The 24,398-nt window shown below is 42.8% G+C and overlaps 20 non-coding genes and 2 pseudogenes across 20 annotated transcripts; 6 read left to right on the forward strand and 16 right to left on the reverse strand.

Moving 5' to 3' along the window:
- Positions 1-563: 563 nt before the first annotated feature.
- Positions 564-726, reverse strand: LOC135047575 (U1 spliceosomal RNA). Its single transcript, XR_010239597.1, has one exon. It is a non-coding gene; the product is annotated as a U1 spliceosomal RNA (small nuclear RNA).
- A 152-nt stretch (positions 727-878) lies between these two features.
- On the reverse strand, positions 879-1,042 carry LOC135047550 (U1 spliceosomal RNA). The gene has a single exon (XR_010239573.1). It is a non-coding gene; the product is annotated as a U1 spliceosomal RNA (small nuclear RNA).
- Positions 1,043-1,713: 671 nt separating this feature from the next.
- On the reverse strand, positions 1,714-1,876 carry LOC135047579 (U1 spliceosomal RNA). Its single transcript, XR_010239601.1, has one exon. It is a non-coding gene; the product is annotated as a U1 spliceosomal RNA (small nuclear RNA).
- A 152-nt stretch (positions 1,877-2,028) lies between these two features.
- LOC135047567 (U1 spliceosomal RNA) lies at positions 2,029-2,192 on the reverse strand. The gene has a single exon (XR_010239589.1). It is a non-coding gene; the product is annotated as a U1 spliceosomal RNA (small nuclear RNA).
- A 671-nt stretch (positions 2,193-2,863) lies between these two features.
- On the reverse strand, positions 2,864-3,026 carry LOC135047576 (U1 spliceosomal RNA). The gene has a single exon (XR_010239598.1). It is a non-coding gene; the product is annotated as a U1 spliceosomal RNA (small nuclear RNA).
- A 152-nt stretch (positions 3,027-3,178) lies between these two features.
- Positions 3,179-3,342, reverse strand: LOC135047553 (U1 spliceosomal RNA). The gene has a single exon (XR_010239576.1). It is a non-coding gene; the product is annotated as a U1 spliceosomal RNA (small nuclear RNA).
- Positions 3,343-4,013: 671 nt separating this feature from the next.
- LOC135047583 (U1 spliceosomal RNA) lies at positions 4,014-4,176 on the reverse strand. The gene has a single exon (XR_010239604.1). It is a non-coding gene; the product is annotated as a U1 spliceosomal RNA (small nuclear RNA).
- Positions 4,177-4,328: 152 nt separating this feature from the next.
- LOC135047568 (U1 spliceosomal RNA) lies at positions 4,329-4,492 on the reverse strand. The gene has a single exon (XR_010239590.1). It is a non-coding gene; the product is annotated as a U1 spliceosomal RNA (small nuclear RNA).
- A 671-nt stretch (positions 4,493-5,163) lies between these two features.
- Positions 5,164-5,326, reverse strand: LOC135047577 (U1 spliceosomal RNA). Its single transcript, XR_010239599.1, has one exon. It is a non-coding gene; the product is annotated as a U1 spliceosomal RNA (small nuclear RNA).
- A 152-nt stretch (positions 5,327-5,478) lies between these two features.
- On the reverse strand, positions 5,479-5,642 carry LOC135047554 (U1 spliceosomal RNA). Its single transcript, XR_010239577.1, has one exon. It is a non-coding gene; the product is annotated as a U1 spliceosomal RNA (small nuclear RNA).
- Positions 5,643-6,313: 671 nt separating this feature from the next.
- LOC135047591 (U1 spliceosomal RNA) lies at positions 6,314-6,476 on the reverse strand. The gene has a single exon (XR_010239611.1). It is a non-coding gene; the product is annotated as a U1 spliceosomal RNA (small nuclear RNA).
- Positions 6,477-6,628: 152 nt separating this feature from the next.
- On the reverse strand, positions 6,629-6,792 carry LOC135047561 (U1 spliceosomal RNA). Its single transcript, XR_010239584.1, has one exon. It is a non-coding gene; the product is annotated as a U1 spliceosomal RNA (small nuclear RNA).
- Positions 6,793-7,438: 646 nt separating this feature from the next.
- Positions 7,439-7,601, reverse strand: LOC135047586 (U1 spliceosomal RNA). Its single transcript, XR_010239607.1, has one exon. It is a non-coding gene; the product is annotated as a U1 spliceosomal RNA (small nuclear RNA).
- Positions 7,602-7,753: 152 nt separating this feature from the next.
- LOC135047551 (U1 spliceosomal RNA) lies at positions 7,754-7,917 on the reverse strand. Its single transcript, XR_010239574.1, has one exon. It is a non-coding gene; the product is annotated as a U1 spliceosomal RNA (small nuclear RNA).
- Positions 7,918-8,588: 671 nt separating this feature from the next.
- LOC135047581 (U1 spliceosomal RNA) lies at positions 8,589-8,751 on the reverse strand. Its single transcript, XR_010239602.1, has one exon. It is a non-coding gene; the product is annotated as a U1 spliceosomal RNA (small nuclear RNA).
- A 152-nt stretch (positions 8,752-8,903) lies between these two features.
- On the reverse strand, positions 8,904-9,067 carry LOC135047558 (U1 spliceosomal RNA). The gene has a single exon (XR_010239581.1). It is a non-coding gene; the product is annotated as a U1 spliceosomal RNA (small nuclear RNA).
- A 12,282-nt stretch (positions 9,068-21,349) lies between these two features.
- Positions 21,350-21,513, forward strand: LOC135047563 (U1 spliceosomal RNA). Its single transcript, XR_010239586.1, has one exon. It is a non-coding gene; the product is annotated as a U1 spliceosomal RNA (small nuclear RNA).
- Positions 21,514-21,665: 152 nt separating this feature from the next.
- On the forward strand, positions 21,666-21,807 carry LOC135047543 (U1 spliceosomal RNA; annotated as a pseudogene).
- A 692-nt stretch (positions 21,808-22,499) lies between these two features.
- On the forward strand, positions 22,500-22,663 carry LOC135047569 (U1 spliceosomal RNA). The gene has a single exon (XR_010239591.1). It is a non-coding gene; the product is annotated as a U1 spliceosomal RNA (small nuclear RNA).
- A 152-nt stretch (positions 22,664-22,815) lies between these two features.
- On the forward strand, positions 22,816-22,978 carry LOC135047582 (U1 spliceosomal RNA). Its single transcript, XR_010239603.1, has one exon. It is a non-coding gene; the product is annotated as a U1 spliceosomal RNA (small nuclear RNA).
- Positions 22,979-23,649: 671 nt separating this feature from the next.
- On the forward strand, positions 23,650-23,813 carry LOC135047552 (U1 spliceosomal RNA). Its single transcript, XR_010239575.1, has one exon. It is a non-coding gene; the product is annotated as a U1 spliceosomal RNA (small nuclear RNA).
- A 152-nt stretch (positions 23,814-23,965) lies between these two features.
- On the forward strand, positions 23,966-24,107 carry LOC135047588 (U1 spliceosomal RNA; annotated as a pseudogene).
- The last annotated feature ends 291 nt before the right edge of the window (positions 24,108-24,398 follow it).

A 24,398-nucleotide genomic window follows, 5' to 3' on the forward strand; every position in this document is an offset into this window, starting at 1 on the left:
ACTCTCATCTGGGGACAACAACTGCAGGGAGAACACATATTTTCAGATGAACATGGGAGGGCAGAAGGCTGCCTAATACTGAAGCACCCCCAAACAACAAACCAAATGCAACAACTAGTGCAAGCATTCCTGGGGGAAGGCCTGCAGCAGATGGATTTGCATATGGTGATGTCATCCAAGCAGTGGGTCAAAGTTGGCTTCAACCCTCGTCTGCATATGAAAAGAAAAAAGGGATGTGCAGGGCATGGTGTCCTTTTGTGGCGCTTGGATGACCCCTCCTTCGGTGTGGGGCTCATGTTGGCTATGCCCCAGCCCCTGAAGCATTCAAGATGATTTCTTGCAGCAGCTGGGCACTGTAACAGCTCCAGAGCTGTTCTGTAAAGCATGTAAAAGGGTGTGGGCCCTGCAGCACTACCTGTAGTATGCATTGTGCGTTGGAAGGCACAAAGTAAGCAGACGGGAGAGGTCAGGATAGTGCGCAAGGGCATAGAAGGGAGCGGCTCAAGAAAAGAGAAGTGGAAACAGACAGCAAACTAGGCTGGAGAAAGACCTGAGACAAAGAGATCTGAATTATACGAGAGCCGACCAGAGGAAACACAAATTATGCAGTCAAGTTTCCCACATTTGGGGAAATCGCAGGAGCAGCACACCCAGAGTGCAATGGGTGAGCCTTGCCCTGGGAGAAGCACCTTCCTGATCATAGTATCTCACCTGGCAGGTAAGTAGGAGTTGGGCTAGAGCTGGGGAGGGTCGCTGCTCGGGCACCCCCCTGTCAAGTGAAGGAGATCCAACTGAGGCAGCACAAGGGAACTCTCGAAAGAAGAACAAGGCTAGAGGAAGATCTGAGACAAAGAAATCTGACTTTTACCAGAGCTGACCAGAGGAAAGCACAAACACAGTCCCCCACTACCACAAATAATGCAGTCGAGTTTCCCACATTTGGGGAAATCACAGGGGTCAGCATACCCAGAATGCAATGAATGAACCTCACCCTGGGAGAACAATCTTCATGACCATGGTATCTCCTATGCAAAATAAGTATGATTTGGGATAGGGCTGGGGAGGGCCGCTGCTCAGGCACATCTCTGTCAAGTAAAGGCGATTCAACTGAGGCAGCACAAGGGAACTCTCATCTGGGGACAACAACTGCAGGGAGAACACATATTTTCAGATGAACATGGGAGGGCAGAAGGCTGCCTAATACTGAAGCACCCCCAAACAACAAACCAAATGCAACAACTAGTGCAAGCATTCCTGGGGGAAGGCCTGCAGCAGATGGATTTGCATATGGTGATGTCATCCAAGCAGTGGGTCAAAGTTGGCTTCAACCCTCGTCTGCATATGAAAAGAAAAAAGGGATGTGCAGGGCATGGCGGCCTTTTGCGGCGCTTGCATGACCCCTAATTCGCATTAAACACCTCCACCCTCCTTCGGTGTGGGGCTCATGTTGGCTATGCCCCAGCACCTGAAGCATTCAAGCTGATTTCTTGCAGCAGCTGGGCACTGTAACAGCTCCAGAGCTGCTCTGTAAGGCAACTAAAAGGGTGTGGGCCCTGCAGCACTACCTGTAGTTCGCATTGTGCGTTGGAAGGCACAAAGTAAGCAGACGGGAGAAGTCAGGATAGTGCGCAAGGGCATAGAAGGGAGCGGTTCAAGAAAAGAGAAGTGGAAACAGACAGCAAACTAGGCTGGAGAGAGACCTGAGACAAAGAGATCTGAATTATACGAGAGCCGACCAGAGGAAACACAAATTATGCAGTCAAGTGTCCCACATTTGGGGAAATCGCAGGAGCAGCACACCCAGAGTGCAATGGGTGAGCCTTGCCCTGGGAGAAGCACCTTCCTGATCATAGTATCTCACCTGGCAGGTAAGTAGGAGTTGGGCTAGAGCTGGGGAGGGTCGCTGCTCGGGCACCCCCCTGTCAAGTGAAGGAGATCCAACTGAGGCAGCACAAGGGAACTCTCGAAAGAAGAACAAGGCTAGAGGAAGATCTGAGACAAAGAAATCTGACTTTTACCAGAGCTGACCAGAGGAAAGCACAAACACAGTCCCCCTCTACCACAAATAATGCAGTCGAGTTTTCCACATTTGGGGAAATCACAGGGGTCATCATACCCAGAATGCAATGAATGAACCTCACCCTGGGAGAACAATCTTCATGACCATGATATCTCCTATGCAAAATAAGTATGATTTGGGATAGGGCTGGGGAGGGCCGCTGCTCAGGCACATCTCTGTCAAGTAAAGGCGATTCAACTGAGGCAGCACAAGGGAACTCTCATCTGGGGACAACAACTGCAGGGAGAACACATATTTTCAGATGAACATGGGAGGGCAGAAGGCTGCCTAATACTGAAGCACCCCCAAACAACAAACCAAATGCAACAACTAGTACAAGCATTCCTGGGGGAAGGCCTGCAGCAGATGGATTTGCATATGGTGATGTCATCCAAGCAGTGGGTCAAAGTTGGCTTCAACCCTCGTCTGCATATGAAAAGAAAAAAGGGATGTGCAGGGCATGGCGTCCTTTTGTGGCGCTTGGATGACCCTTAATTCGCATTAAACATCTCCACCCTCCTTCGGTGTGGGGCTCATGTTGGCTATGCCCCAGCCCCTGAAGCATTCAAGATGATTTCTTGCAGCAGCTGGGCACTGTAACAGCTCCAGAGCTGTTCTGTAAAGTATGTAAAAGGGTGTGGGCCCTGCAGCACTACCTGTAGTATGCATTGTGCGTTGGAAGGCACAAAGTAAGCAGATGGGAGAGGTCAGGATAGTGCGCAAGGGCATAGAAGGGAGCGGCTCAAAAAAAGAGAAGTGGAAACAGACAGCAAACTAGGCTGGAGAAAGACCTGAGACAAAGAGATCTGAATTATACGAGAGCCGACCAGAGGAAACACAAATTATGCAGTCAAGTTTCCCACATTTGGGGAAATCGCAGGAGCAGCACACCCAGAGTGCAATGGGTGAGCCTTGCCCTGGGAGAAGCACCTTCCTGATCATAGTATCTCACCTGGCAGGTAAGTAGGAGTTGGGCTAGAGCTGGGGAGGGTCGCTGCTCGGGCACCCCCTTGTCAAGTGAAGGAGATCCAACTGAGGCAGCACAAGGGAACTCTCGAAAGAAGAACAAGGCTAGAGGAAGATCTGAGACAAAGAAATCTGACTTTTACCAGAGCTGAGCAGAGGAAAGCACAAACACAGTCCCCCTCTACCACAAATAATGCAGTCGAGTTTCCCACATTTGGGGAAATCACAGGGGTCAGCATACCCAGAATGCAATGAATGAACCTCACCCTGGGAGAACAATCTTCATGACCATGGTATCTCCTATGCAAAATAAGTATGATTTGGGATAGGGCTGGGGAGGGCCGCTGCTCAGGCACATCTCTGTCAAGTAAAGGCGATTCAACTGAGGCAGCACAAGGGAACTCTCATCTGGGGACAACAACTGCAGGGAGAACACATATTTTCAGATGAACATGGGAGGGCAGAAGGCTGCCTAATACTGAAGCACCCCCAAACAACAAACCAAATGCAACAACTAGTGCAAGCATTCCTGGGGGAAGGCCTGCAGCAGATGGATTTGCATATGGTGATGTCATCCAAGCAGTGGGTCAAAGTTGGCTTCAACCCTCGTCTGCATATGAAAAGAAAAAAGGGATGTGCAGGGCATGGCGGCCTTTTGCGGCGCTTGCATGACCCCTAATTCGCATTAAACACCTCCACCCTCCTTCGGTGTGGGGCTCATGTTGGCTATGCCCCAGCACCTGAAGCATTCAAGCTGATTTCTTGCAGCAGCTGGGCACTGTAACAGCTCCAGAGCTGCTCTGTAAGGCAACTAAAAGGGTGTGGGCCCTGCAGCACTACCTGTAGTTCGCATTGTGCGTTGGAAGGCACAAAGTAAGCAGACGGGAGAAGTCAGGATAGTGCGCAAGGGCATAGAAGGGAGCGGTTCAAGAAAAGAGAAATGGAAACAGACAGCAAACTAGGCTGGAGAGAGACCTGAGACAAAGAGATCTGAATTATACGAGAGCCGACCAGAGGAAACACAAATTATGCAGTCAAGTGTCCCACATTTGGGGAAATCGCAGGAGCAGCACACCCAGAGTGCAATGGGTGAGCCTTGCCCTGGGAGAAGCACCTTCCTGATCATAGTATCTCATCTGGCAGGTAAGTAGGAGTTGGGCTAGAGCTGGGGAGGGTCGCTGCTCGGGCACCCCCCTGTCAAGTGAAGGAGATCCAACTGAGGCAGCACAAGGGAACTCTCGAAAGAAGAACAAGGCTAGAGGAAGATCTGAGACAAAGAAATCTGACTTTTACCAGAGCTGACCAGAGGAAAGCACAAACACAGTCCCCCTCTACCACAAATAATGCAGTCGAGTTTTCCACATTTGGGGAAATCACAGGGGTCATCATACCCAGAATGCAATGAATGAACCTCACCCTGGGAGAACAATCTTCATGACCATGATATCTCCTATGCAAAATAAGTATGATTTGGGATAGGGCTGGGGAGGGCCGCTGCTCAGGCACATCTCTGTCAAGTAAAGGCGATTCAACTGAGGCAGCACAAGGGAACTCTCATCTGGGGACAACAACTGCAGGGAGAACACATATTTTCAGATGAACATGGGAGGGCAGAAGGCTGCCTAATACTGAAGCACCCCAAAACAACAAACCAAATGCAACAACTAGTACAAGCATTCCTGGGGGAAGGCCTGCAGCAGATGGATTTGCATATGGTGATGTCATCCAAGCAGTGGGTCAAAGTTGGCTTCAACCCTCGTCTGCATATGAAAAGAAAAAAGGGATGTGCAGGGCATGGCGTCCTTTTGTGGCGCTTGGATGACCCTTAATTCGCATTAAACATCTCCACCCTCCTTCGGTGTGGGGCTCATGTTGGCTATGCCCCAGCCCCTGAAGCATTCAAGATGATTTCTTGCAGCAGCTGGGCACTGTAACAGCTCCAGAGCTGTTCTGTAAAGCATGTAAAAGGGTGTGGGCCCTGCAGCACTACCTGTAGTATGCATTGTGCGTTGGAAGGCACAAAGTAAGCAGATGGGAGAGGTCAGGATAGTGCGCAAGGGCATAGAAGGGAGCGGCTCAAAAAAAGAGAAGTGGAAACAGACAGCAAACTAGGCTGGAGAAAGACCTGAGACAAAGAGATCTGAATTATACGAGAGCCGACCAGAGGAAACACAAATTATGCAGTCAAGTTTCCCACATTTGGGGAAATCGCAGGAGCAGCACACCCAGAGTGCAATGGGTGAGCCTTGCCCTGGGAGAAGCACCTTCCTGATCATAGTATCTCACCTGGCAGGTAAGTAGGAGTTGGGCTAGAGCTGGGGAGGGTCGCTGCTCGGGCACCCCCTTGTCAAGTGAAGGAGATCCAACTGAGGCAGCACAAGGGAACTCTCGAAAGAAGAACAAGGCTAGAGGAAGATCTGAGACAAAGAAATCTGACTTTTACCAGAGCTGAGCAGAGGAAAGCACAAACACAGTCCCCCTCTACCACAAATAATGCAGTCGAGTTTCCCACATTTGGGGAAATCACAGGGGTCAGCATACCCAGAATGCAATGAATGAACCTCACCCTGGGAGAACAATCTTCATGACCATGGTATCTCCTATGCAAAATAAGTATGATTTGGGATAGGGCTGGGGAGGGCCGCTGCTCAGGCACATCTCTGTCAAGTAAAGGAGATTCAACTGAGGCAGCACAAGGGAACTCTCATCTGGGGACAACAACTGCAGGGAGAACACATATTTTCAGATGAACATGGGAGGGCAGAAGGCTGCCTAATACTGAAGCACCCCCAAACAACAAACCAAATGCAACAACTAGTGCAAGCATTCCTGGGGGAAGGCCTGCAGCAGATTGATTTGCATATGGTAATGCCATCCAAGCAGTGGGTCAAAGTTGGCTTCAGCCCTCGTCTGCATATGAAAAGAGAAAAGGGGCGTGCAGGGCATGGCGGCCTTTTGCGGCGCTTGGGTGACCCTTAGTTCGCATTAAACACCCCCACCCTCCTTCGGTGTGGGGCTCATGTTGGCAATGCCCCAGCCCCTGAAGCATTCAAGCTGATTTCTTGCAGCAGCTGGGTACTGTAACAGCTCCAGAGCTGCTCTGTGAGGCAAGTAAAAGGGTGTGGGCCCTGCAGCACTACCTGTAGTTTGCATTGTGTGTTGGAAGGCACAAAGTAAGCAGACGGGAGAAGTCAGGATAGTGCGCAAGGGCATAGAAGGGAGCGGCTCAAGAAAAGAGAAGTGGAAACAGACAGCAAACTAGGCTGGAGAGAGACCTGAGACAAAGAGATCTGAATTATACGAGAGACGACCAGGGGAAACACAAATTATGCAGTCAAGTTTCCCACATTTGGGGAAATCACAGGGGCAGCACACCCAGAGTGCAATGGGTGAGCCTTGCCCTGGGAGAAGCACCTACATGATCATAGTATCTCACCTGGCAGGTAAGTAGGAGTTGGGCTAGAGCTGGGGAGGGTCGCTGCTCGGGTACCCCCCTGTCAAGTGAAGGAGATCCAACTGAGGCAGCACAAGGGAACTCTCGAAAGAGGAACAAGGCTAGAGGAAGATCTGAGACAAAGAAATCTGATTTTTACCAGAGTTGACCAGAAGATAGCACAAACACAGTCCCCCACTACCACAAATAATGCAGTCGAGTTTCCCACATTTGGGGAAATCACAGGGGTCAGCATACCCAGAATGCAATGAATGAACCTCACCCTGGGAGAACAATCTTCATGACCATGGTATCTCCTATGCAAAATAAGTATGATTTGGGATAGGGCTGGGGAGGGCCGCTGCTCAGGCACATCTCTGTCAAGTAAAGGAGATTCAACTGAGGCAGCACAAGGGAACTCTCATCTGGGGACAACAACTGCTGGGAGTACACATATTTTCAGATGAACATGGGAGGGCAGAAGGCTGCCTAATACTGAAGCACCCCCAAACAACAAACCAAATGCAACAACTAGTGCAAGCATTCCTGGGGGAAGGCCTGCAGCAGATGGATTTGCATATGGTGATGTCATCCAAGCAGTGGGTCAAAGTTGGCTTCAACCCTCGTCTGCATATGAAAAGAAAAAAGGGATGTGCAGGGCATGGTGTCCTTTTGTGGCGCTTGGATGACCCCTCCTTCGGTGTGGGGCTCATGTTGGCTATGCCCCAGCCCCTGAAGCATTCAAGATGATTTCTTGCAGCAGCTGGGCACTGTAACAGCTCCAGAGTTGCTCTGTAAAGCATGTAAAAGGGTGTGGGCCCTGCAGCACTACCTGTAGTATGCATTGTGCGTTGGAAGGCACAAAGTAAGCAGACGGGAGAGGTCAGGATAGTGCGCAACTGCATAGAAGGGAGCGGCTCAAGAAAAGAGAAGTGGAAACAGACAGCAAACTAGGCTGGAGAAAGACCTGAGACAAAGAGATCTGAATTATATGAGAGCCGACCAGAGGAAACACAAATTATGCAGTCAAGTGTCCCACATTTGGGGAAATCGCAGGAGCAGCACACCCAGAGTGCAATGGGTGAGCCTTGCCCTGGGAGAAGCACCTTCCTGATCATAGTATCTCACCTGGCAGGTAAATAGGAGTTGGGCTAGAGCTGGGGAGGGTCGCTGCTCGTGCACCCCCCTGTCAAGTGAAGGAGATCCAACTGAGGCAGCACAAGGGAACTCTCGAAAGAAGAACAAGGCTAGAGGAAGATCTGAGACAAAGAAATCTGACTTTTACCAGAGCTGACCAGAGGAAAGCACAAACACAGTCCCCCACTACCACAAATAATGCAGTCGAGTTTCCCACATTTGGGGAAATCACAGGGGTCAGCATACCCAGAATGCAATGAATGAACCTCACCCTGGGAGAACAATCTTCATGACCATGGTATCTCCTATGCAAAATAAGTATGATTTGAGATAGGGCTGGGGAGGGCCGCTGCTCAGGCACATCTCTGTCAAGTAAAGGAGATTCAACTGAGGCAGCACAAGGGAACTCTCATCTGGGGACAACAACTGCAGGGAGAACACATATTTTCAGATGAACATGGGAGGGCAGAAGGCTGCCTAATACTGAAGCACCCCCAAACAACAAACCAAATGCAACAACTAGTGCAAGCATTCCTGGGGGAAGGCCTGCAGCAGATTGATTTGCATATGGTAATGCCATCCAAGCAGTGGGTCAAAGTTGGCTTCAACCCTCGTCTGCATATGAAAAGAGAAAAGGGGCGTGCAGGGCATGGCGGCCTTTTGCGGCGCTTGGATGACCCCTAGTTCGCATTAAACACCTCCACCCTCCTTCGGTGTGGGGCTCATGTTGGCTATGCCCCAGCCCCTGAAGCATTCAAGCTGATTTCTTGCAGCAGCTGGGCACTGTAACAGCCCCAGAGCTGCTCTGTAAGGCAAGTAAAAGGGTGTGGGCCCAGAAGTACTACCTGTAGTTTGCATTGTGCATTGGAAAGCACAAAGTAAGCAGACGGGAGAAGTCAGGATAGTGCGCAAGGGCATAGAAGGGAGCGGCTCAAGAAAAGAGAAGTGGAAACAGACAGCAAACTAGGCTGGAGAGAGACCTGAGACAAAGAGATCTGAATTATACGAGAGCCGACCAGGGGAAACACAAATTATGCAGTCAAGTTTCCCACATTTGGGGAAATCGCAGGAGCAGCACACCCAGAGTGCAATGGGTGAGCTTTGCCCTGGGAGAAGCACCTTCATGATCATAGTATCTCACCTGGCAGGTAAGTAGGAGTTGGGCTAGAGCTGGGGAGGGTTGCTGCTCGGGTACCCCCCTGTCAAGTGAAGGAGATCCAACTGAGGCAGCGCAAGGGAACTCTAGAAAAAAGAACAAGGCTAGAGGAAGATCTGAGACAAAGAAATCTGACTTTTACCAGAGCTGACCAGAGGAAAGCACAAACACAGTCCCCCACTACCACAAATAATGCAGTCGAGTTTCCCACATTTGGGGAAATCATAGGGGTCAGCATACCCAGAATGCAATGAATGAACCTCACCCTGGGAGAACAATCTTCATGACCATGGTATCTCCTATGCAAAATAAGTATGATTTGGGATAGAGCTGGGGAGGGCCGCTGCTCAGGCACATCTCTGTCAAGTAAAGGAGATTCAACTGAGGCAGCACAAGGGAACTCTCATCTGGGGACAACAACTGCAGGGAGAACACATATTTTCAGATGAACATGGGAGGGCAGAAGGCTGCCTAATACTGAAGCACCCCCAAACAACAAACCAAATGCAACAACTAGTGCAAGCATTCCTGGGGGAAGGCCTGCAGCAGATGGATTTGCATATGGTGATGTCATCCAAGCAGTGGGTCAAAGTTGGCTTCAACCCTCGTCTGCATATGAAAAGAGAAAAGGGGCGTGCAGGGCATGGCGGCCTTTTGCGGCGCTTGGATGACCCCTAGTTCGCATTAAACACCTCCACCCTCCTTCGGTGTGGGGCTCATGTTGGCTATGCCCCAGCCCCTTAAGCATTCAAGCTGATTTCTTGCAGCAGCTGGGCACTGTAACAGCTCCAGAGCTGCTCTGTAAGGCAAGTAAAAGGGTCTCTGTGGCGCAATCAGTTAGTATGTACGGCTATTAACCGAAAGGTTGGTGGTTCAATCCCACCCAGGGACCTGATTGACCTTGTGATCAGATTTTGGTGATATTTAAGTAGACAAGTCAAAATTTCAAACCCCCTCTTATTGTGTAGGGTACCTGGCCTTCTCTGATGTAATCAGAGTTAGATTTGATTCAGTGATTTTATAAAAAACAGCTAGGAAGCACAATTTAGCAGTGGGTTGCAGAGAAAAAAAATATGCTGGCAGAAAAATCCAATTGAGTGATTAAACAGCTCTTCATTTTCTGGCTTTATTTTTATGCTAACAAATTTGTTCTCTGAAAAGTGTCCACAAAGCCAAGTCTCTGATTAACACCTTTGTAAGGATGGTTTTTCACCTATTACTAAATTAAACTTGCTTCATTGGAAAGGCAGCAAGATGCATCCTCATTTCAATGTCTACTGAAATAATACAAGTTGACACCAGGAAACATTAACGCCACTGCATCCTTGCTGCTTTCTCATGTGGAAGTCTGTTTAATGTGAAAACAAGGTGATATCTAATTAGCACACAGGTAAGGAATTAAGAAAATCTTTATTTAAGGGTGAAGATGTTTCTCACAAAATTGTTGACCCAATGCATCATTGAAATTCAAGCTGGAAAGATGAATTTGATATATCACTTGTACATTTTGTATTGCTCTTCTGGTGACAATGTAGTTTGTTTTTGTCAATTACCATTTTAATAATAGGGTAAAGAAAATGAAGTGGATTTTTGAAAGAAAACAATACTGTCAATATACTATTAAAACAAATTAAAATGGTAAAAGTTATTGTACTTTAAGTAAAAATAAAAGAGACAAAATATCAATCCCAGTTTTGGATTACTTTAATTAACAAAAAAAAATGCATATAGCAGAGGATAGTTTCAATCTGCCTACCTCTGGGTTATGGGCCCAGCATGCTTCCATTGCAGTACTCTGCTGCACATGTAAGTGCAAGAGATCCTGAAGCACTCACTCATCATGGGAAAGTACCAATGTGTTTCTTCGTTGGTTGATGGAAGAAACATCTTACAAAAACTCTCCAGATTATTGACTTTTTAAAGTTTTGCTAGGAAACGTTTTAGATGAATGCTTATTAGCCTTTGTCAGTATGGACTTTTGCAAAGTGTCTCTGTGGCGCAATCAGTTAGTATGTACGGCTATTAACCAAAAGGTTGGTGGTTCAATCTTACTCAGGGACCTAATTGACCTTGTTATCAGATTTTGGTGATCTTTAAGTAGACAAGTCAAATTTCATACCCCCTGTTATGGTGTAGGGTACCTGGCCTTCTCTGATGTAATCAGAGTTAGATTTGATTCAGTGATTTTATAAAAACATCTAGGAAGCACAATTTAGCAGTGGGTTGCAGAGAAAAAGAAATATGCTGGCAAAAAAATCAAATTGCGTGATTAAACAGCTCTTCATTTTCTGGCTTTATTTTTATGCTAACAAATTTGTTCTCTGAAAAGTGTCCACAAAGCCAAGTCTCTGATTAACACCTTTGTAAGGATGGTTTTTCACCTATTACTAAATTAAACTTGCTTCATTGGAAAGGCAGCAAGATGCATCCTCATTTCAATGTCTACTGAAATAATACAGGTTGACACCAGGAAATATTAACGCCACTGCATCCTTGCTGCTTTCTCATGTGGAAGTCTGTTTAATGTGAAAACAAGGTGATATCTAATTAGCACACAGGTAAGAAATTACGAAAATCTTTATTTAAGGGTGAAGATGTTTCTCACAAAATTGTTGCCCCAATGCATCATTGAAATTCAAGCTGGAAATATGATTTTAATATATCACTTGTACATTTTGTATTGCTCTTCTGGAGACAATGTAGTTTTTTTTGTCAATTACCATTTTAATAATAGGGTAAAGAAAATTAAGTGGATTTTTGAAAGAAAACTATACTGTCAATATACTATTAAAACAAATTAAAATGGTAAAAGTTATTGTACTTTAAGTAAAAATAAAAGAGCAAAAATATCAATCCCAGTTTTGATTACTTAAATTAACAAAAAAAAAATGCATATAGCAAAGGACAGTTTCAATCTGCCTACCTCTGGGTTATGGGTCCAGCATGCTTCCATTGCAGTACTCTGCTGCACATGTAAGTGCAAGAGATCCTGAAGCACTCACTCATCATGGGAAAGTACCAATGTGTTTATTCGTTGGTTGATGGAAGAAACATCTTACAAAAACTCTCCAGATTATTGATTTTTTTATGTTTTTCTAGGAAACGTTCTAGATGTATGCTTATTAGCCTTTGTCAGTATGGACTCTGTGGCGCAATCGGTTAGTGTGTTTGGCTATTAACCAAAAGGTTGGTGGTTCAATCCCACCCAGGGATGTAATTAACCTTGTGATCAGATTTTGGTGATATTTAAGTAGACAAGTCAAAATTTCAAACATCCTCTTATGGTGTAGGGTACATGGCCTTCTCTGATGTAATCAGAGTTAGATTTGATTCAGTGATTTTATAAAAAACAGCTAGGAAGCACAATTTAGCAGTGGGTTGCAGAGAAAAAAAATATGCTGGCAGAAAAATCCAATCGAGTGATTAAACAGCTCTTCATTTTCTGGCTTTATTTTTATGCTAACAAATTTGTTCTCTGAAAAGTGTCCACAAAGCCAAGTCTCTGATTAACACCTTTGTAAGGATGGTTTTTCACCTATTACTAAATTAAACTTGCTTCATTGGAAAGGCAGCAAGATGCATCCTCATTTCAATGTCTACTGAAATAATACAAGTTGACACCAGGAAACATTAACGCCACTGCATCCTTGCTGCTTTCTCATGTGGAAGTCTGTTTAATGTGAAAACAAGGTGATATCTAATTAGCACACAGGTAAGGAATTAAGAAAATCTTTATTTAAGGGTGAAGATGTTTCTCACAAAATTGTTGACCCAATGCATCATTGAAATTCAAGCTGGAAAGATGATTTTAATATATCACTTGTACATTTTGTATTGCTCTTCTGGTGACAATGTAGTTTGTTTTTGTCAATTACCATTTTAATAATAGGGTAAAGAAAATTAAGTGGATTTTTGAAAGAAAACAATACTGTCAATATACTATTAAAACAAATTAAAATGGTAAAAGTTATTGTACTTTAAGTAAAAATAAAAGAGCCAAAATATCAATCCCTGTTTTGGATTACTTAAATTAACAAACAAAAAAATGCATATAGCAGAGGATAGTTTCAATCTGCCTACCTCTGGGTTATGGGCCCAGCATGCTTCCATTGCTGTACTCTGCTGCACATGTAAGTGCAAGAGATCCTGAAGCACTCACTCATCATGGGAAAGTACCAATGTGTTTCTTCGTTGGTTGATTAGAAGAAACATCTTACAAAAACTCTCCAGATTATTGACTTTTTTAAGTTTTTCTAGGAAACGTTTTAGATGAATGCTTATTAGCCTTTGTCAGTATGAACTTTTGCAAAGTGTCTCTGTGGCGCAATCAGTTAGTATGTACGGCTATTAACCAAAAGGTTGGTGGTTCAATCCCACCCAGGGACCTAATTGACCTTGTTATCAGATTTTGGTGATCTTTAAGTAGACAAGTCAAATTTCATACCCCCTGTTATGGTGTAGGGTACCTGGCCTTCTCTGATGTAATCAGAGTTAGATTTGATTCAGTGATTTTATAAAAACATCTAGGAAGCACAATTTAGCAGTGGGTTGCAGAGAAAAAGAAATATGCTGGCAAAAAAATCAAATTGCGTGATTAAACAGCTCAATTTCTGGCTTTATTTTTATGCTAACAAATTTGTTCTCTGAAAAGTGTCCACAAAGCCAAGTCTCTGATTAACACCTTTGTAGGGATGGTTTTTCACCTATTACTAAATTAAACTTGCTTCATTGGAAAGGCAGCAAGATGCATCCTCATTTCAATGTCTACTGAAATAATACAAGTTGACACCAGGAAACATTAACGCCACTGCATCCTTGCTGCTTTCTCATGTGGAAGTCTGTTTAATGTGAAAACAAGGTGATATCTAATTAGCACACAGGTAAGGAATTAAGAAAATCTTTATTTAAGGGTGAAGATGTTTCTCACAAAATCGTTGCCCCAATGCATCATTGAAATTCAAGCTGGAAAGATGATTTTAATATATCACTTGTACATTTTGTATTGCTCTTCTGGTGACAATGTAGTTTGTTTTTGTCAATTACCATTTTAATAATAGGGTAAAGAAAATTAAGTGGATTTTTGAAAGAAAACAATACTGTCAATATACTATTAAAACAAATTAAAATGGTAAAAGTTATTGTACTTTAAGTAAAAATAAAAGAGCCAAAATATCAATCCCAGTTTTGGATTACTTTAATTAACAAAAAAAAAAGCATACAGCAGAGGATAGTTTCAATCTGCCTACCTCTGGGTTATGGGTCCAGCATGCTTCCATTGCTGTACTCTGCTGCACATGTAAGTGCAAGAGATCCTGAAGCACTCACTCATCATGGGAAAGTACCAATGTGTTTCTTCGTTGGTTGATGGAAGAAACATCTTACAAAAACTCTCCAGATTATTGACTTTTTAAAGTTTTGCTAGGAAACGTTTTAGATGAATGCTTATTAGCCTTTGTCATTATGGACTTTTGCAAAGTGTCTCTGTGGCGCAATCAGTTAGTATGTACGGCTATTAACCAAAAGGTTGGTGGTTCAATCCCACCTAGGGACCTAATTGACCTTGTTATCAGATTTTGGTGATCTTTAAGTAGACAAGTCAAAATTTCAAACCCCCTGTTATGGTGTAGGGTACTTGGCCTTCTCTGATGTAATCAGAGTTAGATTTGATTCAGTGATTTTATAAAAACAGCTAGGAAGCACAATTTAGCAGTGGGTTGCAGAGAAAAAGAAATATGCTGGGCAAAAAAATCAAATTGCGTGATTAAACAGCTCTTCATTTTCTGGCTTTATTTTTATGCTAACAAATTTGTTCTCTGAAAAATGTCCACAAAGCCAAGTCTCTGATTAACACCTTTGTAGGGATGGTTTTTCACCTATTACTAAATTAAACTTGCTTCATTGGAAAGGCAGCAAGATGCATCCTCATTTCAATGTCTACTGAAATAATACAGGTTGACACCAGGAAACATTAACGCCACTGCATCCTTGCTGCTTTCTCATGTGGAAGTCTGTTTAATATGAAAACAAGGTGATATCTAATTAGCACACAGGTAAGGAATTAAGAAAATCTTTATTTAAGGGTGAAGATGTTTCTCACAAAATCGTTGCCCCAATGCATCATTGAAATTCAAGCTGGAAAGATGATTTTAATATATCACTTGTACATTTTGTATTGCTCTTCTGGTGACAATGTAGTTTGTTTTTGTCAATTACCATTTTAATAATAGGGTAAAGAAAATGAAGTGGATTTTTGAAAGAAAACAATACTGTCAATATACTATTAAAACAAATTAAAATGGTAAAAGTTATTGTACTTTAAGTAAAAATAAAAGAGCCAAAATATCAATCCCAGTTTTGGATTACTTTAATTAACAAAAAAAAATGCATATAGCAGAGGATAGTTTCAATCTGCCTACCTCTGGGTTATGGGCCCAGCATGCTTCCATTGCAGTACTCTGCTGCACATGTAAGTGCAAGAGATCCTGAAGCACTCACTCATCATGGGAAAGTACCAATGTGTTTCTTCGTTGGTTGATGGAAGAAACATCTTACAAAAACTCTCCAGATTATTGACTTTTTAAACTTTTTCTAGGAAACGTTTTAGATGAATGCTTATTAGCCTTTGTCAGTATGAACTTTTGCAAAGTGTCTCTGTGGCGCAATCAGTTAGTATGTACGGCTATTAACCAAAAGGTTGGTGGTTCAATCCCACCCAGGGACCTAATTGACCTTGTTATCAGATTTTGGTGATCTTTAAGTAGACAAGTCAAATTTCATACCCCCTGTTATGGTGTAGGGTACCTGGCCTTCTCTGATGTAATCAGAGTTAGATTTGATTCAGTGATTTTATAAAAACATCTAGGAAGCACAATTTAGCAGTGGGTTGCAGAGAAAAAGAAATATGCTGGCAAAAAAATCAAATTGCGTGATTAAACAGCTCTTCATTTTCTGGCTTTATTTTTATGCTAACAAATTTGTTCTCTGAAAAGTGTCCACAAAGCCAAGTCTCTGATTAACACCTTTGTAGGGATGGTTTTTCACCTATTACTAAATTAAACTTGCTTCATTGGAAAGGCAGAGAGATGCATCCTCATTTCAATGTCTACTGAAATAATACAGGTTGACACCAGGAAACATTAACGCCACTGCATCCTTGCTGCTTTCTCATGTGGAAGTCTGTTTAATGTGAAAACAAGGTGATATCTAATTAGCACACAGGTAAGGAATTAAGAAAATCTTTATTTAAGGGTGAAGATGTTTCTCACAAAATTGTTGCCCCAATGCATCATTGAAATTCAAGCTGGAAAGATGATTTTAATATATCACTTGTACATTTTGTATTGCTCTTCTGGTGACAATGTAGTTTTTTTTGTCAATTACCATTTTAATAATAGGGTAAAGAAAATTAAGTGGATTTTTGAAAGAAAACTATACTGTCAATATACTATTAAAACAAATTAAAATGGTAAAAGTTATTGTACTTTAAGTAAAAATAAAAGAGCAAAAATATCAATCCCAGTTTTGATTACTTAAATTAACAAAAAAAATGCATATAGCAAAGGATAGTTTCAATCTGCCTACCTCTGGGTTATGGGTCCAGCATGCTTCCATTGCAGTACTCTGCTGCACATGTAAGTGCAAGAGATCCTGAAGCACTCACTCATCATGGGAAAGTACCAATGTGTTTATTCATTGGTTGATGGAAGAAACATCTTACAAAAACTCTCCAGATTATTGATTTTTTAATGTTTTTCTAGGAAACGTTCTAGATGTATGCTTATTAGCCTTTGTCAGTAAGTACTGTTTGCAAAGTGTCTCGGTGGCGCAATCGGTTAGTGTGTTCGGCTATTAACCAAAAGGTTGGTGGTTCAATCCCACCCAGGGACGTAATTGACCTTGTGATCAGATTTTGGTGATATTAAAGTAGACAAGTCAAAATTTCAAACCCCCTCTTATTGTGTAGGGTACCTGGCCTTCTCTGATGTAATCAGAGTTAGATTTGATTCAGTGATTTTATAAAAAACAGCTAGGAAGCACAATTTAGCAGTGGGTTGCAGAGAAAAAAAATATGCTGGCAGAAAAATCCAATTGAGTGATTAAACAGCTCTTCATTTTCTGGCTTTATTTTTATGCTAACAAATTTGTTCTCTGAAAAGTGTCCACAAAGCCAAGTCTCTGATTAACACCTTTGTAAGGATGGTTTTTCACCTATTACTAAATTAAACTTGCTTCATTGGAAAGGCAGCAAGATGCATCCTCATTTCAATGTCTACTGAAATAATACAGGTTGACACCAGGAAACATTAACGCCACTGCATCCTTGCTGCTTTCTCATGTGGAAGTCTGTTTAATGTGAAAACAAGGTGATATCTAATTAGCACACAGGTAAGGAATTACGAAAATCTTTATTTAAGGGTGAAGATGTTTCTCACAAAATTGTTGCCCCAATGCATCATTGAAATTCAAGCTGGAAAGATGATTTTAATATATCACTTGTACATTTTGTATTGCTCTTCTGGTGACAATGTAGTTTTTTTTGTCAATTACCATTTTAATAACAGGGTAAAGAAAATTAAGTGGATTTTTGAAAGAAAACTATACTGTCAATATACTATTAAAACAAATTAAAATGGTAAAAGTTATTGTACTTTAAGTAAAAATAAAAGAGCAAAAATATCAATCCCAGTTTTGATTACTTAAATTAACAAAAAAAATGCATATAGCAAAGGATAGTTTCAATCTGCCTACCTCTGGGTTATGGGTCCAGCATGCTTCCATTGCAGTACTCTGCTGCCCATGTAAGTGCAAGAGATCCTGAAGCACTCACTCATCATGGGAAAGTACCAATGTGTTTCTTCGTTGGTTGATGGAAGAAACATCTTACAAAAACTCTCCAGATTATCGACTTTTTAAAGTTTTTCTAGGAAACGTTTTAGATGAATGCTTATTAGCCTTTGTCAGTATAGACTTTTGCAAAGTGTCTCTGTGGCGCAATCAGTTAGTATGTACGGCTATTAACCAAAAGGTTGGTGGTTCAATCCCACCCAGGGACCTAATTGACCTTGTTATCAGATTTTGGTGATCTTTAAGTAGACAAGTCAAAATTTCAAACCCCCTGTTATGGTGTAGGGTACCTGGCCTTCTCTGATGTAATCAGAGTTAGATTTGATTCAGTGATTTTATAAAAACAGCTAGGAAGCACAATTTAGCAGTGGGTTGCAGAGAAAAAAAATATGCTGGCAGAAAAATCCAATTGAGTGATTAAACAGCTCTTTATTTTCAGGCTTTATTTTTATGCTAACAAATTTGTTCTCTGAAAAGTGTCCACAAAGCCAAGTCTCTGATTAACACCTTTGTAAGGATGGTTTTTCACCTATTACTAAATTAAACTTGCTTCTTTGGAAAGGCAGCAAGATGCATCCTCATTTCAATGTCTACTGAAATAATACAGGTTGACACCAGGAAACATTAACGCCACTGCATCCTTGCTGCTTTCTCATGTGGAAGTCTGTTTAATGTGAAAACAAGGTGATATCTAATTAGCACACAGGTAAGGAATTAAGATAATCTTTATTTAAGGGTGAAGATGTTTCTCACAAAATCGTTGCACCAATGCATCATTGAAATTCAAGCTGGAAAGATGATTTTAATATATCACTTGTACATTTTGTATTGCTCTTCTGGTGACAATGTAGTTTGTTTTTGTCAATTACCATTTTAATAATAGGGTAAAGAAAATTAAGTGGATTTTTGAAAGAAAACAATACTGTCAATATACTATTAAAACAAATTAAAATGGTAAAAGTTATTGTACTTTAAGTAAAAATAAAAGAGCCAAAATATCAATCCCAGTTTTGGATTACTTTAATTAACAAACAAAAAAATGCATATAGCAGAGGATAGTTTCAATCTGCCTACCTCTGGGTTATGGGCCCAGCATTCTTCCATTGCTGTACTCTGCTGCACATGTAAGTGCAAGAGATCCTGAAGCACTCACTCATCATGGGAAAGTACCAATGTGTTTCTTCGTTGGTTGATAGAAGAAACATCTTACAAAAACTCTCCAGATTATTGACTTTTTAAAGTTTTGCTAGGAAACGTTTTAGATGAATGCTTATTAGCCTTTGTCAGTATGGACTTTTGCAAAGTGTCTCTGTGGCGCAATCAGTTAGTATGTATGGCTATTAACCAAAAGGTTGGTGGTTCAATCCCACCCAGGGACCTAACTGACCTTGTTATCAGATTTTGGTGATCTTTAAGTAGACAAGTCAAATTTCATACCCCCTGTTATGGTGTAGGGTACCTGGCCTTCTCTGATGTAATCAGAGTTAGATTTGATTCAGTGATTTTATAAAAACATCTAGGAAGCACAATTTAGCAGTGGGTTGCAGAGAAAAAGAAATATGCTGGCAAAAAAATCAAATTGCGTGATTAAACAGCTCTTCATTTTCTGGCTTTATTTTTATGCTAACAAATTTGTTCTCTGAAAAGTGTCCACAAAGCCAAGTCTCTGATTAACACCTTTGTAGGGATGGTTTTTCACCTATTACTAAATTAAACTTGCTTCATTGGAAAGGCAGAGAGATGCATCCTCATTTCAATGTCTACTGAAATAATACAGGTTGACACCAGGAAACATTAACGCCACTGCATCCTTGCTGCTTTCTCATGTGGAAGTCTGTTTAATGTGAAAACAAGGTGATATCTAATTAGCACACAGGTAAGGAATTAAGAAAATCTTTATTTAAGGGTGAAGATGTTTCTCACAAAATTGTTGCCCCAATGCATCATTGAAATTCAAGCTGGAAAGATGATTTTAATATATCACTTGTACATTTTGTATTGCTCTTCTGGTGACAATGTAGTTTTTTTTGTCAATTACCATTTTAATAATAGGGTAAAGAAAATTAAGTGGATTTTTGAAAGAAAACTATACTGTCAATATACTATTAAAACAAATTAAAATGGTAAAAGTTATTGTACTTTAAGTAAAAATAAAAGAGCAAAAATATCAATCCCAGTTTTGATTACTTAAATTAACAAAAAAAATGCATATAGCAAAGGATAGTTTCAATCTGCCTACCTCTGGGTTATGGGTCCAGCATGCTTCCAGTGCAGTACTCTGCTGCACATGTAAGTGCAAGAGATCCTGAAGCACTCACTCATCATGGGAAAGTACCAATGTGTTTATTCATTGGTTGATGGAAGAAACATCTTACAAAAACTCTCCAGATTATTGATTTTTTAATGTTTTTCTAGGAAACGTTCTAGATGTATGCTTATTAGCCTTTGTCACTTGTACATTTTGTATTGCTCTTCTGGTGACAATGTAGTTTGTTTTTGTCAATTACCATTTTAATAATAGGGTAAAGAAAATTAAGTGGATTTTTGAAAGAAAACAATACTGTCAATATACTATTAAAACAAATTAAAATGGTAAAAGTTATTGTACTTTAAGTAAAAATAAAAGAGCCAAAATATCAATCCCAGTTTTGGATTACTTTAATTAACAAAAAAAAATGCATATAGTAGAGGATAGTTTCAATCTGCCTACCTCTGGGTTATGGGCCCAGCATGCTTCCATTGCTGTACTCTGCTGCACATGTAAGTGCAAGAGATCCTGAAGCACTCACTCATCATGGGAAAGTACCAATGTGTTTCTTCGTTGGTTGATGGAAGAAACATCTTACAAAAACTCTCCAGATTATTGACTTTTTAAAGTTTTTCTAGGAAACGTTTTAGATGAATGCTTATTAGCCTTTGTCAGTATTTACTTCTGCAAAGTGTCTCTGTGGCGCAATCAGTTAGTGTGTATGGCTACTAACCAAAAGGTTAGTGGTTCAATCACACCCAGGGACGTAATTGACCTTGTGATCAGATTTTGGTGATCTTTAAGTAGACAAGTCAAAATTTCAAACCCCCTGTTATGGTGTAGGGTACCTGGCCTTCTCTGATGTAATCAGAGTTAGATTTGATTCAGTGATTTTATAAAAACAGCTAGGAAGCACAATTTAGCAGTGGGTTGCAGAGAAAAAGAAATATGCTGGCAAAAAAATCCAATTGAGTGATTAAACAGCTCTTCATTTTCTGGCTTTATTTTTATGCTAACAAATTTGTTCTCTGAAAAGTGTCCACAAAGCCAAGTCTCTGATTAACACCTTTGTAGGGATGGTTTTTCACCTATTACTAAATTAAACTTGCTTCATTGGAAAGGCAGCAAGATGCATCCTCATTTCAATGTCTACTGAAATAATACAGGTTGACACCAGGAAACATTAACGCCACTGCATCCTTGCTGCTTTCTCATGTGGAAGTCTGTTTAATGTGAAAACAAGGTGATATCTAATTAGCACACAGGTAAGGAATTAAGAAAATCTTTATTTAAGGGTGAAGATGTTTCTCATAAAATCGTTGCCCCAATGCATCATTGAAATTCAAGCTGGAAAGATGATTTTAATATATCACTTGTACATTTTGTATTGCTCTTCTGGCAGTTGTTGTCCCCAGATGAGAGTTCCCTTGTGCTGCCTCAGTTGAATCTCCTTTACTTGACAGAGATGTGCCTGAGCAGCGGCCCTCCCCAGCCCTATCCCAAATCATACTTATTTTGCATAGGAGATACCATGGTCATGAAGATTGTTCTCCCAGGGTGAGATTCATTCATTGCATTCTGGGTATGCTGACCCCTGTGATTTCCCCAAATGTGGGAAACTCAACTGCATTATTTGTGGTAGTGGGGGACTGTGTTTGTGCTTTCTTCTGGTCAACTCTGGTAAAAATCAGATTTCTTTGTCTCAGATCTTTCTCTAGCCTTGTTCCTCTTTCGAGAGTTCCCTTGTGCTGCCTCAGTTGGATCTCCTTCACTTGACAGGGGGGTACCCGAGCAGCGACCCTTCGCAGCTCTAGCCCAACTCCTACTTACCTGCCAGGTGAGATACTATGATCATGCAGGTGCTTCTCCCAGGGCAAGGCTCACCCATTGCACTCTGGGTGTGCTGCCCCTGTGATTTCCCCAAATGAGGGAAACTTGACTGCATAATTTGTGTTTCCCCTGGTCGGCTCTCATATAATTCAGATCTCTTTGTCTCAGGTCTCTCTCCAGCCTAGTTTGCTGTCTGTTTCCACTTCTCTTTTCTTGAGCCGCTCCCTTCTATGCCCTTGCGCACTATCCTGACTTCTCCCGTCTGCTTACTTTGTGCCTTCCAACACACAATGCAAACTACAGGTAGTGCTGCAGGGCCCACACCCTTTTACTTGCCTCACAGAGCAGCTCTGGAGCTGTTACAGTGCCCAGCTGCTGCAAGAAATCAGCTTGAATGCTTCAGGGGCTGGGGCATTGCCAACATGAGCCCCACACCGAAGGAGGGTGGGGGTGTTTAATGCGAACTAAGGGTCACCCAAGCGCCGCAAAAGGCCGCCATGCCCTGCACGCCCCTTTTCTCTTTTCATATGCAGACGAGGGTTGAAGCCAACTTTGACCCACTGCTTGGATGGCATTACCATATGCAAATCAATCTGCTGCAGGCCTTCCCCCAGGAATGCTTGCACTAGTTGTTGCATTTGGTTTGTTGTTTGGGGGTGCTTCAGTATTAGGCAGCCTTCTGCCCTCCCATGTTCATCTGAAAATATGTGTTCTCCCTGCAGTTGTTGTCCCCAGATGAGAGTTCCCTTGTGCTGCCTCAGTTGAATCTCCTTTACTTGACAGAGATGTGCCTGAGCAGCGGCCCTCCCCAGCCCTATCCCAAATCATACTTATTTTGCATAGGAGATACCATGGTCATGAAGATTGTTCTCCCAGGGTGAGGTTCATTCATTGCATTCTGGGTATGCTGACTCCTATGATTTCCCCAAATGTGGGAAACTCAACTGCATTATTTGTGGTAGTGGGGGACTATGTTTGTGCTTTCCTCTGGTCAGCTCTGGTAAAAGTCATATTTATTTGTCTCAGATCTTCCTCTAGCCTTGTTCTTCTTTCGAGAGTTCCCTTGTGCTGCCTCAGTTGGATCTCCTTCACTTGACAGGGGGGTGCCCGAGCATCGACCCTCCCCAGCTCAAGCCCAACTCCTACTTACCTGCCAGGTGAGATACTATGATCATGAAGGTGCTTCTCCCAGGGCAAGGCTCACCCATTGCACTCTGGGTGTGCTGCTCCTGTGATTTCCCCAAATGTGGGAAACTTGACTGCATAATTTGTGTTTCCCCTGGTCAGCTCTCGTATAATTCAGATCTGTTTGTCTCAGGTCTCTCTCCAGCCTAGTTTGCTGTCTGTTTCAACTTCTCTTTTCTTGAGCCGCTCCCTTCTATGCCCTTGCGCACTATCTTGACTTCTCCCATCTGCTTACTTTGTGCCTTCCAACGCACAATGCGAACTACAGGTAGTGCTGCAGGGCCCACACCCTTTTACTTGCCTTACAGAGCAGCTCTGGAGCTATTACAGTGCCCAGCTGCTGCAAGTAATCAGCTTGAATGCTTCAGGGGCTGGGGCATAGCCAACAAGAGCCCCACACCGAAGTAGGGTGGAGGTGTTTAATGCGAACTAGGGGTCATCCAAGCGCCGCAAAAGGCCGCCATGCCCTGCACGCCCCTTTTCTCTTTTCATATGCAGACGAGGGTTGAAGCCAACTTTGACCCACTGCTTGGATGACATCACCATATGCAAATCCATCTGCTGCAGGCCTTCCCCCAGGAATGCTTGTACTAGTTATTGCATTTGGTTTGTTGTTTGGGGGTGCTTCAGTATTAGGCAGCCTTCTGCCCTCCCATGTTCATCTGAAAATATGTGTTCTCCCTGCAGTTGTTGTCCCCAGATGAGAGTTCCCTTGTGCTGCCTCAGTTGAATCTCCTTTACTTGACAGAGATGTGCCTGAGCAGCGGCCCTCCCCAGCCCTATCCCAAATCATACTTATTTTGCATAGGAGATACCATGGTCATGAAGATTGTTCTCCCAGGGTGAGGTTCATTCATTGCATTCTGGGTATGCTGACCCCTGTGATTTCCCCAAATGTGGGAAACTCGACTGCATTATTTGTGGTAGTGGGGGACTGTGTTTGTGCTTTCCTCTGGTCAGCTCTGGTAAAAGCCAGATTTCTGTGTCTCAGATCTTCCTCTAGCCTTGTTCTTCTTTCGAGAGTTCTCTTGTGCTGCCTCAGTTGGATCTCCTTCACTTGACAGGGGGGTGCCCGAGCAGCGACCCTCCTCAGCTCTTGCCCAACTCCTACTTACCTGCCAGGTGAGATACTATGATCATGAAGGTGCTTCTCCCAGGGCAAGGCTCACCCATTGCACTCTGTGTGTGCTGCTCCAGCGATTTCCCCAAATGTGGGAAACTCGACTGCATAATTTGTGTTTCCCCTGGTCGGCTCTCATATAATTCAGATCTCTTTGTCTCAGGTCTCTCTCCAGCCTAGTTTGCTGTCTGTTTCCACTTCTCTTTTCTTGAGCCGCTCCCTTCTATGCCCTTGCGCACTATCTTGACTTCTCCCGTCTGCTTACTTTGTGCCTTCCAACGCACAATGCGAACTACAGGTAGTGCTGCAGGGCCCACACCCTTTTAGTTGCCTTACAGAGCAGCTCTGGAGCTGTTACAGTGCCCAGCTGCTGCAAGAAATCAGCTTGAATGTTCTTCGTTGATTGATGGAAGAAACATC

The sequence above is a fragment of the Pseudophryne corroboree genome, unplaced genomic scaffold, assembly GCF_028390025.1.
Source record: "Pseudophryne corroboree isolate aPseCor3 unplaced genomic scaffold, aPseCor3.hap2 scaffold_935, whole genome shotgun sequence".
Classification (NCBI taxonomy): Eukaryota; Metazoa; Chordata; class Amphibia; order Anura; family Myobatrachidae; genus Pseudophryne; species Pseudophryne corroboree.